Below are 13,531 nucleotides of genomic sequence, written 5' to 3'. Positions count from 1 at the left end.
AGAAGTCTAAGTATTTTGAGAACAGAGTTAATGATCACCATTACTACACTGAGTAAAAAGTGAAAATTATCCTTCAACCTCAGACTTTATCCACTCCCCTCCTAAGGATTACAGTAGTGTCAAAAATTCCAAACTTTTTTTTTTTAAGAGATGTAAAGTGATTTTACCTTTACTTCCTTCGCTTTAAGCCAATGATGAAATTTCACAGTGATTTCTGGGATAGGGGCAGAAGGAAGGTGGTGTTAAGAATCATCAGGGCTGTTGCCTAGTCCCCGCAGAGGTACAGGCAGGGTGGGCCCTCACTGGGGCAACTGGAGGAGGCAGGTAGGTGATGTTCCCAGAGCGTGAGGGCTGGTACGCGATGTCCTCCGCAGCTTCCAGCTTGCTCAGCTCGATCAGGCCATCCTCTGCGGTGGCCCGTGAGTTGGGGATCAGCTCGGCTGCCATGGAGTCACCCTCAGCAGAGATGATGGTTGCCATTTTCTGCTGCAAATCTGGCGGCCCTCTCTGCTTCCTGCTGAGCCCCTTCTTTGGCTTCCACTGCTTCTGTGAACTCCTTCCCGAAGGTCGGATGCGTCAAGGACACATCGTCCAGGATGAGCCCAAAGGTGGCTGCTGGCCCCGTAAACTTGTCACTCACCTGCCTGGAGAGCAGCTCTCTCTGGGTGATTAGTTCTCCAGCATCAAAGCGAGACACCACTGACTTGAAGATCTTGGTAGCGATGGATGGCAGCACACGTTCATCATAGTCCGCTCTGTGCTGGTGAAGATGCAAGGAAGCTGGCTAGCGACAGGCCGGAAGAGGATGCGCAATGTGATGTTGACATTCTGTAAGTCTTTGCTACCAGTGATGACTGGCACATTACGTGGTCTAGAACAGCAGTCAAAGGTAATTGGTTTCTGTACCCATGGGATAAGAAAGTGAGTCCCTTCCCCTACTACAATGTCCTGTACTCCACAGAATCGGTCAAAGATGACAGCTCTGTGACCAGTATCCACATTATGTAAGGCAGAGTTCAGCATGCCTCCTACAACAACTAAGGCCAGGCCAAACTCACCCATGGACACTTTGGCAGCCATGTTTTCTTCTGCTGGACCCTCTCACACCTGCTTCCACTCTGACCTCCACATGAATTCCCCAGCCACACATACTTCCAAACCTTTTCCTACAGATTTCCATACACATACACCACATTCTTAAGCATGCATATATACATAGATTTTTCCATTATATGTGGAATCATATCTGTTTTTCATATATCTTGTAGATCTACCCATGTCTATCCATACCTCTCTATCTCAGTCTCTTTAATGGTTGTATAGTATTCCATAGTATGAATGTATCACCCCTACCCATGAAAACGTATTTAGTCTGTTATCAGATTTTCACCATCACAATGCACACTGCATTGACCATCCTCGTATGTGCATATATTTTTATGCATAATCATTTGTATTGCGGTAGTATAGATTCATACAAAAGCAATTCCTGAGCACTTTAATTTTTGCCAGATACTATCAAATTGCCTTGTAAAATGCTGTCCTAATTTATAATGTCATAAACAGAATATGAATGAATTTTGAGAAGACTACTGACAAATACTTTTATTGATGGAAGATAATGTTAGATGATGAGGAATTTAGACACCACATCAAAAAATGAGTAAGACTCATTAATCAATCAATGAGTATGATTGAAGACTTTTTGTCTAAACTGCTTGTAACACCTTATACCTACTACTTCTAGGTTTCCTGGCTGGAGAAACCCTGAAAAAGACTAGTCCCTGTCACACATAACACTTTTGATTTTATGGTCAGAACTCAAGATTATATCTTAATGATCAGAACTCAATACCTTTCCATAGCCAGCTGCAAGGGAGGCTGTGTAATGAAATTTTCCTTTTTGTGGACTATGTCCTGAGCCCAAAACTGGGGACCATGATCACTACAGAAATCAGAAAGAAACCCTATAGTTACTTATGCCAGTTTTTTCCTTTACACTTGCTTCTCCTTGTATAGGTGCTTCTCCTTTATACTTGCTTCTCCTTCTGCTGTCTCTCAATGGTTCATCGCTCACTATTCCTCTTATCTATTCCCCTTACTTGCTATGTCAACTTTTTGTGTCTCCACTTCTAATTTTTTCTCTCTCTGCTTCTTCACGTTTTTTCTCTTTCTCCTCTACGATTTTTCCCCTCACCTTTCTGTGTCCTATCCATCTGACTCTATCTTTTGCTATCCCTGTTTTCTTACTTGTGTGCCTTTGGCTATGTTGGTTTCAGTCTCTGTGTCTCTTTGTTTCTACCTCTGATTCTAACTGTTAGGGCTAACAACAGACTTGGCTGCCACTTTATGCAGTTATTTTCAAGTGACAGAAGTGCTTGAGAATAGGCTAGATATAGGAATGCTGTAAAAAGGATTTCTTGATTGGTTGAAAGTTGAACTAGGTAACTATTGAGGTCCTTTCCAAATTTGAGTTTGAGAGCCAACTTTCTCTCCGTAGTAGATAGAATCTAGTTAACATTATTGAATCTCTGTTTTCTGATTGAAGAGCTAGTAGGACCTCAGGGCCATCTCTATGTGAATACCAGACTTCATTGCAAATTACTATAGAATTATAAAATGTAAGAGATAGAGATAAATGTGCGTTGACTAAAGAACTGCCTTTCTCTGTGTATATGTATGTATGTGTATGATTTTATACATAATATATACACACACACATATATGAAAACCTTGTGAAGATATCAAAATTTTCTCTGATTGCAAAAATGTAACAAGAAATGATTATAATTGTGTGCCATTTGAAACTAGCTGATATTTTAGATTGGGTCTATTAACTGTGTCCAAATATATCCATAAGTTAAATGTGTTTTGGTTTCTAGAGTCAAGAGTTTGCCATATAGGTACTGTTAAAAATTAGCATGAACCAGAAACCTGACATATCTGGTGCTTTAAGTGAGGAAGGGAATAAAGTAAAAAAGGTAATTTGCAAACTATACTTGAAAGTCATTGAAGCATAACATCATCATTACAATTATCTGTCAAAAGATTTAGTTCAATTACATTTTTAAAACTCTCTCTTGAATGTGGCATTACTCATATCAGGATTTGATACTCCAATGAGAGGAATACTAATGCCTTCATTAGCCATTGTCTTAGAATCTTCATTCTTTAGAATTCATCACGTGGCCTTCTGGGATTTTTATATACTAACCACAGGGAATCAGTAAACACAAAGCTCTCAGGGGAATATGAATTTCAGGAATAAGAACCATTGCTTATTTATAGCCATGGCAGGGGGGAAGACTTTTTAGGGAAAAAAAGTAATTTTGAAATAATTGAATAACAGTATAATTGCCCTTGTAGTAGGTATTATACATGCTCCTCCTGTACAGTTTCTTCACACAGCAGCAAGTTGGTTGTAAAATTACCAAGAGGAAAAAGTTATAATGTAATAAACCTAAATTTCAGTGTAAGGTTTCCAGGAGTAACTCGAGCTGCTTCTGAAACTTTTACTATTTAAACAGATGTGTGGGAACCATATGTTGGGAGCCCAGTGGTCACTGTTGTAAGACATTCCTTGATCAGTGATGATATTTCAGGCCTACTGATGTTGTAGGTGAACACTGCTAGGAGATTGATTACACTAGCCTTTCTCTTTGACTATTTGAATTGAGGCAGTTTGATAGATTTTCCCTTTCAACGGGAAATCTGAATCACCTACTGAACATGTTAAAAAAACACTTATTTTACTCGATACTCCTTAGCACTTAACAAATGTAGGTTGCTCTTCATTATCTTGCACTTGACTAAGTACTCTACTATGCATGTATCTTCACAGTGAGGTTATAGTTCCTTGAAGACAAGAAGCTACGTTTTATAATCTTAGACTTGGTTTATGACTCCATAACATCTAACTTCTAGGGCAAAAATTATTCAGTAGTGGTTAAGAGATTGGGGTTTGTAGTCACACAGACCTACATTCAAATCCTTTTTTCATAATTTATTAATGTCATGACCTTGGGTAAGTCACAAATGTCAGTTTCCTGAAAAGTAAAATGAAGATAATAATAACTCATAAGATTGTTGAGAGGATAAAAAGACATAACAGTTTAGCTCAATGTCTGGCCCACACAAAGTGCTCAATAAGTTATAATTATTATCATAAAGTATCATTGTTCAGCAAAGTTTGTTAAATTAATTGACTTCTGTGGAAATGGGATTGGTAAATATATGGACTTGAAAACTTTATATGCTCAGTTTTTCTAAATCTGACTGATTTTAACTGACAGGAAGAGTAGCGTATGAAATAATTCTGTAGTTAACTTATACAGTTCCAATGATTATTTCCCTAGTCAAAGTCAAACATTAACTATTTTATTTCACAAAGAATAGGGAGGGGTGAATTACATAGGGAAGTAGAAATTTGTCTGCGTCAGTTATTTTCCACATATAGTATCTCTGAATATCAGTTATAAAATATAGTTTATGTTTTTGGTGATTATGATCACATAATGTCCACTGGGCAAACAGAGTTTTTAAAGGGCTTTCTCAAATCATCTTTTTTTTTTGCCACCATTTATAAAATATCAGAATTCTAAAAATGATATTCGATTTTAGCAAGTTATGGTCCCTACACACTGTCAGCTTTCAGACAGAAATCATGAAGGTACAATCATGGATAAAATAGATTTGGGGTAAGGAGAGCTTGGCAGATTCCTAAAATCTAACCAGTATTGTTGAGTTGGTAACTAAGTGAATACATGTAGCAGGAAGTGCTATAGCAGAGATGAGCCAATGTTCTCAACAAAGTCACTGGGTTTATATAAGTTCTAAATTGGGGGGTAAGACAGAGCTAGAATGGGCACGTGGTTCAAGAAAATTTTGAATCATAAGCCTTCCTTTGAAAGTCCAGAGCCTACATAATCATCTGGAGATCTGACAGATAAGGTCTATGGAGAACAAAGAATCCTGTGGAGTACTTAATAGTCTCTTCAGTCTTGGTTTGGGGTCTCCAAAAAGCAGAACTCTAAGGATTTGGATGTAGGTAGTTTATTTGGGAGGTGATCCCAGGAAGTACTGCAAAGAAGTGGCAAAGTCAGACTGGAAGGGAGGTAAAGCAATAAGCAGGTTGCCACTCAATACTACTGGAACATACCAAAGGGTGAGGGAGCTAGGGTATTTATTCACCAACTTTCACAATTGACTGAGAATCATTTCGTGAATATTAACAACCTGGCACTTCTAGTTGTCTCCTATACTGGTCAAGCTGCTTTTGCAGTTAAAGAAGCCCCTCTGGCAGAGAAACATAGGAAGACTTCTGCAGATGACTATTAGAATGGGCCAAAGAAGACATGGGCAGGGCACCAACAGTGTTTATGACAGCAGGAAATATGGTACCTCTCAGATTTGGATCATCCCATGTTAGACAAGAGATGTTCTATTTCAAACAAATGAGTAACTTGAAAAAACACCAAAAGTTTCCACTCATTCGCATTATTTGAACATTTTATAGGATGTTATCTACATAGATTTTGTTCTTTTATTCATTAAAATATTTATTAATTAGTTATATGTCAGGCTCTATGCTAGGTGCTGTGAATAAAACAGTGACTAAGTGGCTGCCCTCATGAAGTTTACATTCTAGTGGGCAAGGAGTAGGCAAAGACAACCAAGCTAATAAATTTAACTGGTTCATTAAGTGTTTCAACTCATTGGAGTATGAAATTGAAATGGTATTGTTTTTCCACTAATTGCTTTTTACTGTATTCTGTTGTATTTACCCTCTTCCACTGGGAGATTAGGACAATGATAAACATTTCAATCTGATTCTATAACTTTTTAGCTGCTTTCAGATATTAGGAGAGTCTCATGCTGATTTTAAAGCTTCGGCTTGCGTACTCCAAGCCCCTATCTGATGCAAATACTTCTCTTCCTTTTTCTTCAAACAGATGGGACATATGGCTCTAGTGGCTAGGAGTTTGGGGATGTGTATGGTAGTCTTTCATACATCTCTTCTTATTTCTTCCCTTTTCCCTGTGCCTGTTTTGGTATTGCTTTGGGAGGAGAGTTGCTGGGGAAGAGGAGAGGAAAAAGACAGATGCTTGTGACTCTGTGTGTCTTCTCCTTGGTTGGTCATAATTGCTCTTCTAGCTGTCTTTGGGCACTATATAAGCAGGTAGTTATAACAGCCTGCTGATGGGAGGCTTCTCCAAGCATCTCCTCCGGACATTGGAAATCCCTTGCAAGATTATTACATCTTCTGTCAGACCTTCAGCTGGTGCCATCATATCTCTTTTCACATGCATTAATCTTGCCCCATGTTGCAAAGCCTCTGGCAAGAATTGTATAGTTATCTAGTCCAACTTGGACCTCTGGGCGTATGTCAAATTCATTTTCCATGCCTCTTGGGACACAGATATGACTGTGTGTTGGGAGTAGGTGAGAATTAGTCTCCGTCCTCTTGTCTTCTGGAAATCTCCAACATGCCACCTCTCCCCAGGGTTCTTTATCCTAGCTCCAGTGGTGCAGGGAAAGTTCAGCATGTCTAATGGTAAATATATGGTTAGCTGGGAAAGTAATATAGTATAGTTTGAAGTCATGTAGCGTGCCTCCAGCTTTGTTCTTTTGGCTTAGGATTGTCTTGGCAATGCTGGGTCTGTTTTTGGTTCCATATGAACTTTAAAGCAGTTTTTTCCAATTCTGTGAAGAAACTCATTGGTAGCTTAATGAGGATGGCACTGAATCTACAAATTACCTTGGGCAGTATGACCATTTTCACAATGTTGATTCTTCCTATCCATGAGCATGGTATGTTCTTCCATTTGTTTGTGTCCTCTTTTATTTCACTGAGCAGTGGTTTGTAGTTCTCCTTGAAGAGGTCCTTTACATCCCTTGTAAGTTGGATTCCTAGGTGTTTTATTTTCTTTGAAGCTATTGTGAATGGAAGTTCATTCATGATTTGACTGTCTGTTTGTCTGTTACTGGTGTATAAGAATGCTTGTGATTTTTGCACATTAATTTTGTATCCTGAGACTACGCTGAAGTTGCTTATCAGCTTAAGGAGATTTTGGGCTGAGACAATGGGGTTTTCTAAATAGACAATCATGTCATCTGCAAACAGGGACAATTTGACTTCCTCTTTTCCGAATTGAATGCCTTTTATTTCCTTCTCTTGCCTAATTGCCCTAGCCAGAACTTCCAACACTATGTTGAATAGAAATGGTGAGAGAGGGCATCCCTGTCATTGTGCCAGTTTTAAAAGGGAATGCTTCCAGTTTTTGCCCATTCAGTATGATATTGGCTGTGGGTTATGTCATAAATAGTTCTTATTATTTTGAGATACGTTCCATCAATATCAAATTTATTGAGAGTTTTTAGCATGAAGGGGTGTTGAATTTTGTCAAAGGCTTTTTCTGCATCTATTGAGATAACCATGTGGTTTTTGTCTTTGGTTCTGTTTATATGCTGGATTACATTTATTGATTTGCATATGTTGAACCAGCCTTACATCCCAGAGATGAAGCCCACTTGATCATGGTGGATAAATTTTTGATGTGCTGCTGGATTTGGTTTGCCAGTATTTTATTGAGGATTTTTGCACCGATGTTCATCAAGGATATTGGTCTAAAATTCTCTTTTTCTGTTGTGTCTCTGCCAGGCTTTGGTATCAGGATGATGCTGGCCTCATAAAATGAGTTAGGGAGGATTCCGTCTTTTTCTATTGATTGGAATACTTTCAGAAGGAATGGTACCAGCTCCTCTTCATACCTCTGGTAGAATTCGGCTGTAAATTCATCTGGTCCTGGACTTTTTTGGTTGGTAGGGTATTAATTATTGCCTCAATTTCAGAGCCTGCCATTGGTCTATTCAGAGATTCAACTTCTTGTTGGTTTAGTCTTGGGAGGGTGTATGTGTCCAGGAATTTATCCATTTTTTCTAGATTTTCTAGTTGATTTGTGTAGAGGTGTTTATAATATTCTCTGATGGTAGTTTGTATTTCTGTGGGGTCGGTGGTGATATCCCTTTTATCATTTTTTATTGTATCTATTTAATTCTTCTCTCTTTTCTTCTTTATTAATCTTGCTAGCAGTCTATCAATTTTGTTGATCTTTTTGAAAAAAGCCCCTGGATTCACTGATTTTTTAAAGAGATTTTCGTATCTCTGTCTCCTTGAGTTCTGCTCTGTTCTTAGTTATTTCTTGCTTTCTGCTAGCCTTTGAATTTGTTTGTTCTTGCTTCTCTAGTTCTTTTAATTGTGATGGTAGGGTGTTGATTTTAGATCTTTCCTGCTTTCTCTTGTGGGCATTTAGTGCTATAAATTTCCCTCTACACATCACTTTAAATGTGTCCCAGAGATTCTGGTACATTGTGTCTTTATTCTCATTGGTTTCAAAGAGCATCTTTATTTCTGCCTTCATTTCGTTATTTACCCAGTAGTCATTCAGGAGCAGGTTGTTCAGTTTCCATGTAGTTGAGAGGTTTTGAATGAGTTTCTTAATCCTGAGTTCTAATTTGATTGCACTGTTGTCTGAGAGACAGTTTGTTATAATTTCTGTTCTTTTACATTTGCTGAGGAGTGCTTTACTTCCAACTATGTGGTCAATTTTGTAATAAGTGTGATGTGGTGCTGAGAAGAATGTATATTCTGTTGATTTGGGGTGGAGAGTTCAGTAGATGTCTATTAGGTCCACTTGATGCAGAGCTGAGTTCAACTTGAATATCCTTGTTAATTTTCTGTCTCATTGATCTGTCTAATATTGACAGTGGGGTGTTAAAGTCTCCCATTATTATTGTGTGGGAGTCTAAGTCCCTTTTTAGGTCTCTAAGGACTTGCTTTATGAATCTGGGTGCCCCTGTATTGGGTGCATATATATTTAGGACAGGTAGCTCTTCTTGTTGAATTGATCCCTTTACCATTATGTAATGTCCTTCTTTGTCTCTTTTGATCTTTGATGGTTTAAAGTCTGTTTTATCAGAGACTAGGATTGCAACCCCTGCCTTTTTTTTTTTTTTTTTTTTTTTTTTGCTTTTCATTTGCTTGGGAAATCTTCCTCCATCCCTTTATTTTGAGCCTATGTGTGTCTCTGCACGTGAGACGGGTCTCCTGAATATAGCACACTGATGGGTCTTGACTCTTTATCCAATTTGCCAGTCTGTGTCTTTTAACTGGGGCATTTAGCCCATTTACATTTAAGGTTAATATTGTTGTGTGTGAATTTGATCCTGTTATTATGATGTTACAAGGCTATAGTAACAAAAACAGCATGGTACTGGTACCAAAACAGAGATATAGACCAATGGAACAGAACAGAGGCCTCAGAATTAACACCACACATCGACAACCATCTGATTTTTGAGAAACCTGAGAAAAACAAGAAATGGGGAAAGGATTCCCTATTTAATAAATGGTGCTGGGTGAAACCTGACTAGACATATGTGGAAAGTTGAAACTGGGTCCCTTCCTTACACCTTATACAAAAATTAATTCAAGATGGGTTAAAGACTTAAATGTTAGACCTAAAACCATAAAAGGCCGTGAAGAAAACCTAAGCAATACCATTCAGCACATAAGCATGGGCAAGGACTTCATGACTAAAACACCAAAAGCCATGGCAACAAAAGGGCTGCCCAAAATGGACAAATGGGATCTAATTAAACTAAAGAGCTTCTGCATAGCAAAATAAACTACCATCAGAGTGAAGAGGCAACCTACAGAATGGGAGAAAATTTTTGTAATCTACCCATCTGACAAAGGGCTAATATCCTTTGGTGGGAGTGTAAACTAGTTCAACCATTGTGGAAGACAGTGTGGTGATTCCTCAAGGATCTAGAACTAGAAATACCATTTGACCCAGCCATCCCATTACTGGGTATATACCCAAAGGTTTATTTGTTTATTTATTTATTTTTTTCTTAAGCGTTTAATTTTCTATTTATTTATTTATTTCCCATCAATTCGTCATTTATATCAGGTATAACTCCCAATGCAATCCCTCCCCCCTCCCCCCTCCCCATGATAGGCCCCGATGTGTGATGTTCCCCTTCCTGAGTCCAAGTGATGTCATTGTTCAGTTCCCACCTATGAGTGAGAACATGCGGTGTTTGATTTTCTATTCTTGTGTTAAATCATGCTACTATAAAGACACATGCACACATATGTTTATTGTGGCACTATTCACAATAGCAAAGACTTGGAACCAACCCCAATGTCCACCAATGATAGACTGGATAAAGAAAATGTGGCACATATGCACCATGGAATACTATGCAGCCATAAAAAAGGATGAGTTCATGTGCTTTGCAGGGACATGAACAGGAACATGAAGCTGGAAACCAACATTCTGAGCAAACTATCGCAAAGACAGAAAACCAAACACCGCATATTCTCACTCATAGGTGGGAATTGAACAATGAGAACACTTGGACACAGGGCAGGGAACATCACATACCAGGCCTGTCGTGGGGTAGGGGACAGGGGGAGGAATAGCCTTAGGAGAAATACCTTCGGTAGATGATGAGTTAATGGATGCAGCAAACCAACATGGCACATGTATACCTATGTAACAAACCTGCACATTGTGCACGTGTACCCTAGAACTTATAATAAAAAAATACAAAAAAATGAAAAAGTCTAATGAAAGGAGTTCAGATTTCACTCTAAATCCAGTGGGAAGCCACTGAAAAGTTTTAAGCAGGGAACCTGACATGGTTTAACTGTGAACGTTCATGTTTTCTTCTATTTGCAAAAAATAAAGCCAGAAGTCACCAGATTGTCATTGTTTCTATAATGGAGTTTTGAAAAATGCAAAATTATAGGTGCTGTTTTGTTGAGGCCAAGATCTGTGGTTCAAACTTCATATTCTTTTTTTTGGAATTTTCAGCTGTCAAGAAAAGTGAAGGATGAAGCCACCATTTCTTTTGGCCCTTGTGGTCTGTTCTGTAGTCAGCACAAATCTGAAGATGGTGTCAAAGAGAAATTCTGGTAAGTTGCTGGCAACTTGCCACTATTTGGTCAAAAATGTATGGTTTTGTGAGCATCCAGAGGGCACCCGTGCCTTTAACTATGAATATCTTTAAATAGAAGCACTCGTGTTCCAGTTATGTTGGAAAGTAGCCAAAATAAAAATGATGTTTAAGCCTACCACTGAGAAATTGTTAGGAAATCAGTGGAATTTTGTTAAACTTCGGTGACCAGTATACTTTCAGTGGACAATGAAATGTTAAGAGCCTACTTAGAGTTGGTTACATTTGCTAGTGAATAAATACCTGGGAGCAAATGTTTACAAATGAGAAGATAAGAAACCTTTAAAAATATACATCCTCTGCCTCCTAATTGAGTGTGGAGCATTATAATTTAAAGACTTTGATAAATATCTGAGTTTTATTTCCTTATAGTTGTACCCCATTGCTAACAGGCAGAGGTCTGTTCCCTCCAAGTTCAGAATTATTAGCTAATTGCCCGAAGAGGAATTTCTTGAGAAGAAATATCTATTCCTAGAACATGTTGGTCTGGCAGGCAGCCATGACTGTACTAAGAGATTAGCTGTAACCAGTAGATAGTCCAATCAAAGCTTAATCATTGTTTAATAATACTTGGATATATATGTCTTTCAGTTTTGATTGTACATTCTAGCTGTAATTACAAACTTTGCATGAGATTTTAAGAATTGATTTTCTGTCTGTAATCATTCCAGTAAGACATTGAGGAATGTCTTATTATATGGAAACAAAAGATTATGTTGAGGCTTTCTACTGGCTTCTAATTCAGTTATTTCTGAGAATTAAATGTATTTGCTTTACTTTCTCATTAAGTATCAAATCTAGGCAATAAAATGTATACTTACTTTTCAAAGCAATAAATGCAGACTGGGGGGAGGTGCTTGGAGTTTCGTTAATGTTTGTTTCCTGAGGTAAGAATACTTACTAATTGAAATACCTAACAAATAGTGTTGTCTTCAATTGATAGCATATTAATAAATCTTTCCAGAAGTGGGAGATTTATCACAGACTATAAAATAGAGTAACACTGCTGAAGTCCAAAGGATCCTGGAGTGATAAAGATAGGGGAATATATTGTCTTTTTCTCTTCTTATAGAATCAAGTCTATATTTAAATTACTTTTGTATGTTGTGACCCTCTTTCAGTTGAATTTGTGTTTAATATTTTACCTATTATCTCTCCAACTCAGCATATCATTCATGGCTGCCTTTCCTTGCTTTACCTTTGAAGTACCATTTTTAGTTTCAATCTTGGTTTAAATTGATGTTTGCTGAAATAAAATACTTGGAGAGATTTCTTAGTAGTAAACATAACCTGTTGAACCCGATTGCATTTTCCTCACTTGGTCATGTCATAATGTCTGGAGCAGATCCGAAAGGAAAAAAAGAAACAAAGGTTTAAAAAGTCATGTGTACTATGGTAGCTTAATTGAAGTAAAATCCTAACTGAAAAAAATATAAGTTGCTGTCAATGTATTCTGTCTTATATCTTGGTTTGCTTATTATATAAGAGAGGCTGTTAAAGTGTGTGTGTGTGTATACACACACACACACACACACACACATATAGCTGGGCTATTACAGGTGGCTCACACTTGTAATCCCAGCATTTGGGAGGCCAAGGTGGGTGGATTGCTTGTGCTCAGGAGTTTGAGACCAGCCTGGGAAACATGGTGAAACCCTATTTCTACAAAAATGTAAAAATTAACCAGGCATTGTGGTGCACACCTGTAGTCCTAGCTAATCAGGAGGCTGAGGTGAGAGGATGACTTCAGCCTGTGAAGCAGAGGTTGCAGTGAGCTGAGATCATGCCGCTGCACTCCAGCCTGGGCGACAGAACCAGACCCTGTCTTAATATATATATGCACACCCATACATATAGAAGGTTATCATTGATGCACAGATGTCATTAAAAGATCAACTTTTTAATGCTTTGCCTCTTTATTTTTGCTTGTTAAGTGTGAGGCTATTTGTGGCTTACTAGGGGTTCTTAGCTTTGTCTTCTTAGTATGGACAAATGGTATCATACCTGCAGTCAGCTTCATTGAAGAAACATTACCCAAAAAGATATTTCACTTAGAGTCAAAGTGTTAGAATGGTTTTAGTCTCTGCTTCCCCATCCTTTTATGCTGCACACCCCCTCCATCCCTGCCAGACAATAGCAATTGTAATATTGGAACAAAACTTCTTACAGGTCTGTGCAATTGGAATCATTTGAATGCTCAGCTGGTTCTTTTATTTTATGCCTTACTGCTTCTGTTTATGGTGTATATGGAGTAGACAGAAAAGACTAATAGGTTGGTGTTAGTTTGTGCTTGTCTCTGTGTGTATTTTTTGTTTGTATGTTTGCTTATTGTTTCATAATGCAACAAAGATAGGGCATGGGATAAATAAAAGACATCCTAAGTTGCTGATGAAAACGAGGATACTTTGGAGCAGTTAATTTCAACTCTACCCTTCTGTTTAGTCACCCCCATCATAACCTCCTCTCCAGCCCTATACCTCTGTTAATATTATTATTTTATGTAGAA

At 38.1% G+C, this 13,531-nt stretch overlaps 1 pseudogene; it reads right to left on the bottom strand.

The window, feature by feature from the left end:
* Positions 1 to 202: 202 nt before the first annotated feature.
* Positions 203 to 1,135, bottom strand: LOC117078162 (annotated as a pseudogene).
* Between the last annotated feature and the right edge of the window lie 12,396 nt (positions 1,136 to 13,531).

The sequence above is a fragment of the Trachypithecus francoisi genome, unplaced genomic scaffold, assembly GCF_009764315.1.
Source record: "Trachypithecus francoisi isolate TF-2019V2 unplaced genomic scaffold, Tfra_2.0 Lachesis_group6, whole genome shotgun sequence".
Taxonomy (NCBI): Eukaryota; Metazoa; Chordata; class Mammalia; order Primates; family Cercopithecidae; genus Trachypithecus; species Trachypithecus francoisi.
The sequence above is the reverse complement of the archived record's forward strand: the minus strand, read 5'-3'. Positions and strand labels throughout refer to the sequence as shown.